Below are 4,747 nucleotides of genomic sequence, written 5' to 3'. Positions count from 1 at the left end.
TACACATGTGACCCTATCTATAAAAAAGACGGAGCGCACTTGTTGTAAGCCATTTTAGAGTTGTTCCCAAAGCACCGAACAAGGGGCCCACTACTACATGCGTGGCCTCTTTCGCCACTGAGTTAGTGGTGCCTGAAGCACTGAGCGGTCCAAGAACCTGCGATGATGATGATGATGGGAGCACAAATATGTCATTAGCCATAGAGATATCAAGACTCGGCACCATATATGAGACCTCTTTGTTGGAGATCGTGACTACATAATGAAGAAACTGTTGTTTCCCCAAAATGTGAGCAGTGACACTTGAGTACGCATCAGATGGAGTCAAAGGGTTGTAGCTGACTACATACAAAAATGCGACTGAATATTTTAGACGAACGCACTCCTATATAATGTATTATTTACATGTATAATTTTTTTTCTCCATAGCACTAACATTTTTATAATCGCTGAAATGTCCGGAATATATTAACAATACAAACAGGCACATACTACCAAGAACCAGTGTTAAAACTATCGCTGTTTTATCTGCAAGAAACTGCTGATAAAACAGCGATAATGGGCTTGATAATTCGCCCTTGTTAATTCCCATAGAAGCCCATGTTAACACCAGAACATGGGCTTCTTTGGGAATTAACAAGGGCGAATTATCAAGTCCATTATCGCCGTTTTATCAGCAGTTTCCTGCCGATAAAACGGCAATAATTTTATTACCGGTCCTTGATAATATGCCCCCTGGTACGTACAAATATGACAATGAACGTCTATAAAACCGCGATATTATCTAACTCCAAATGAATATAGCAACAATTATCAATCATAACATCTTTCTTTTAATTCCTTTTAGATGTACAACTTCACAATGGATCATTTAACAATGTCGACGGCAATAGCACAAGGTGAGCAAAGAAGCTTGTTTCTGAAACAACAAGTTATCTGTAAAAGGAGACAATCTATAGTATGCAGCAGGTGCGCAAAACACACATTGGGCTAACAAGGCTTCAGCTAGGATGACATACCTTCCTGCGGCCACACACAGTCGCACCCGAGTATGTCACAGGTCTTTTAAAGACATTTTGCTTGTTAATGAGGCTTTGATGACCCCCCCCCCCGCTTACAGCCCCATCTGCTCTTTTTGTTTGAACTTAAGCCCCCCCCCTGAAAATTTTGACTGTGGTTGTGCCTCTGGCTTCACGTACACCCCCCCTGTTGTGTGTTTGTCTCCCAGGTTTTAATGTGATTGTTTCTGTTTCTTACTCTCAAATTGTTTCTCTTCCTTTTTTAAAGTTTTCAACGATACTATCTCCACTCTGCTGTATACAACCTTATCTGAATTCAAGTAGTTAACTGTCTTGATTACTGTGAATGCTTCTTCCAGACGTAGAGCACCACCCCGATGGCACTAGGTGACAAAGAATTGATAACAACCGCATATTTCGCCGCTTTATCTGCAGTTTCCTGACGATAAAAGCGGCGATAATGTATCACCATTTCTTGATAATATATCAAGCAATGGTGATACATTATCGCCGCTTTTATCGTCAGGAAACTGCAGATAAAGCAGCTAAATATGGGGTTGTTATTATGCCCTTGTGACTTCCCATAGCAGCCCAGGTTTTTGTGTTAACCTGGGCTGCTATGGGAATTCACAAGGACATATTACCAAGCCCATCATTGCCGCTTTATCGACAGTTTCCTCCCGATAAAAGAGGCGATAATGTATAGCCCTTGCTTAATAATATGGCCCTGTCATTCTGAAACAACAACAAATTATTTGTGAAAAGGAAAGACTAGGTAGTCTGCAGCAGCTTCACAGTGTAGAAATGTATAATTACCTCCGACAAGTGACAACAGATAGATTACACCAGTCTGACAAACAGATCTGCAAGCTTATTACGCCACTTTTCTTCCACTTTTAACATGGGGAAAGTGACGCAAGGAGCTTGTAAATCTGCGTCTGACTTTTCAAGAAAAACTCTCAACTCCAAATTCTGCGACTCAATGGGCTGCAACAGTCTAAGTATGGAATATTAAGAACCCACATTAAAATTCACTTTTGACAGTAGTTTCACAACTCAGTTTACGATGATTAATCAAAATGTCCTTTTGTTTCCTTCACCAAACTTCCTTCAGAAGCAATCACGGCCTATCGAGCAGCAGCAATGAAATTCTCTGCAAAGTATTGAATATACTTTGAAATATAGAAGAAGAGTTCAAGTCAAGTTGGGAATTCCGATGGCCGCACTGTTTATACAATGTAAGCACAGCAACCTACATATACAATGCTTTCATAGCAATGCATTAGAAATAAGGCGGCATATTTACAATCCATGTGTGCCACTTTTGCATCAGTAACGCAGTACGCACTTCCATATAGACACCATTTTTTTTTTTTTTTTCAAGCAACTGATTGCAAATGATTTATTCCAATATTCAAAGCATGTAACAAAGCTCTTTACATGTAGAGAAATTAGCAGCAGTTGCCTAGCACATTTTAGCCTTTCGATCCAGGCTTAAGAGTTGCAAAGGCTTTGGCATTCTTTAGGGAATGTGATATTTCGTTGAGAAATGAAATGAAATGAGAGTCTTTCTCTGACTTCTTGGACTCGAAAATCACCACAATAGTAAAATGTGGCTCCGGCCGGGTTAGAAAGTAAGTGCTTTGTACTTTATCATCATAAAAATGCACGACCTTATCCAACGTGTTGAGGTCCGTGCTTCTATCCGTCATGATCATGATCACATTCGGCCAGTGCATCACTGGCCGGTCAACAGGCAGGGACACCACCGCTGGGTACTGGTCCACCCCCTTCGGAGCTTCCCTGTAGGAATCCGGATGGTGGTAGCCATGCCCCTGGAAGTTCACCGAGCCACGGTTGTCAAAGATGAGGGAAACATTGATGGCATCGTACTTCCTAATGAAACTCGAGATTTTTCCAAAGTAGTCTGGGTTGGTTTTGGCAGTCAGAGTTTTCATTTCTGTTGTCTGCCGGCTGAGCGCGTCGTGGAAGTAGAAACTGAACTTGGCAAGGAGGTTATTTTTGAGCTTCATCAGCCAGAGGAAAAGATGTGGAGGCTGGACAGCCTTCTGGGACTGCCCCCCAAACAAGTGCTTCTTGGTCTCCCTTTGTTTTTCAAAGATTTGGCCCCAGGTCTGCAGTTTGGTGTGAGCGCTGTGCAAATTGACAAGGGACGGAAGAAATTTCCACTCTGAGACCTGAGTTTGGGCCTTCAAGAGGTGTGTTAGAACATCTACCTCGAGTTGAAAACTGCTCTCCAGAGGGGACAGGATGGGATGATGGAATCTTACCGCGAGCTGTACTTTTGCAGGATGGTTTCCAAAATGTTCACCAGTTCCTCAGAGTTAATAAACTTTTGGCTGCTGACAGCGTACATTTTCTCATAGAAATCTGCAATTTCCCTTCGGGCTTGGATGAAAAAGCAGAGCTGTTCAGCCAAGTGAGAAAGTAGCTCTTCAAAGTGGGGTGCTGTTCCTCCAACTGCATTACGACCAGTCACCACCACCTTCTTCAGCTCATTGTACAGCGACGTGTAGATTGTCCGGATTGAATCCTTTCGGCTGAAGAATGACTGGCCACCTAGTTTCTGGCCGAGAAAAGTCATGCTGTGATATGCCTTTTCTGCTGCTGCAAGATGGGCCAAAGCCGCAAGCAGTGAGGACCAGCTGACCCCAGCTGCCTTGTTACCCTCCTTTTCTTTTTCCACATTGTCCTTGGCTTTGTCATAGGAGAAGATTCCGAGATGGGAGAAAAAAGTCTCCAGGACAGCCTGCTCAACTGGAACAGGAGGATTCATGGCCAGTGTAGCAATGCAATCACTCATCATGATCTCTGGCTCTTCGTCGCTATCGTCATAGTAATACTCCTCCTCCTCCACAACCTGCTCCTGGAGGGAAGCAGCACCCGTTTCTTCTGGCCAAAGCATCCAGAGGGAAAGGCACAATGCCTAGATACCGGGGCACTCTGTCCAGTTGCTCCTCTCAGGACCAACCAGGCATGGTTCCAGCAAGTCATGGGCGATGCTTTGACACAGGAAAAGAATGCATTACTAGATGTCTCAATCTTTCAAATTCAATACAGCAATGTACACATTTGTCAACAGAAGAATGCTCCATTTAAATGCGACACTATAACAATTAAAATGTACCAGGCACACTGCACTCGTAAAACCGTATCGTGTTAACTTTATTTGTGAAAGGAGAGAATGCGTAGTGTGCAGCAGCTTCTCTCTGTAAAACCTATAATTACCTCCAAGCAGTGACAACAGATAGGTTACAACAGTGACAAACAGATTTACAACCTGATTACGCCACTTTTGTGTCACTTTTAACATGGGTAAAGTGACGCAAGGAGCTTGTAAATCTACCTCTCACTTTACAAGAAAAAATCTCAACTCCAGACTCTGTGAGACAGTTTTAATGTTCTTTTCTCTCTCTTTCTCTCTCTCACTCTCTGTGACATAATTTCTCTTTCTCTCTTAAACTTATAGACGCTGCTGTCTACTTGTAGAAGAACAGCCCAACTCAAGTTGTGAATTCAACTGGCTGAAGCATTTGGCCGCAGTGTTTATACAATGGTAGCACAGAGGCCTAGATCTAGAAAGCCTTCCTTGCAAACCATTAGAAATAAGTCTGTATCTTTACAATCCCGTTGTGCCACTTTTGCGTCAGTAACACAGTTGGATCTTCCATATAGACACCACTTGAACATGCCACTATAACAAGTGT

At 42.8% G+C, this 4,747-nt stretch overlaps 1 pseudogene; it reads right to left on the bottom strand.

Moving 5' to 3' along the window:
• Nucleotides 1–2,441: 2,441 nt before the first annotated feature.
• Nucleotides 2,442–3,980, bottom strand: LOC147698249 (KICSTOR subunit 2 pseudogene; annotated as a pseudogene).
• Between the last annotated feature and the right edge of the window lie 767 nt (nt 3,981–4,747).

The sequence above is a fragment of the Lissotriton vulgaris genome, chromosome 8 (genome assembly GCF_964263255.1).
Source record: "Lissotriton vulgaris chromosome 8, aLisVul1.2, whole genome shotgun sequence".
Classification (NCBI taxonomy): Eukaryota; Metazoa; Chordata; class Amphibia; order Caudata; family Salamandridae; genus Lissotriton; species Lissotriton vulgaris.
Note: the sequence above shows the minus strand (reverse complement) of the source record. Positions and strands in the feature narration are given on the sequence as shown.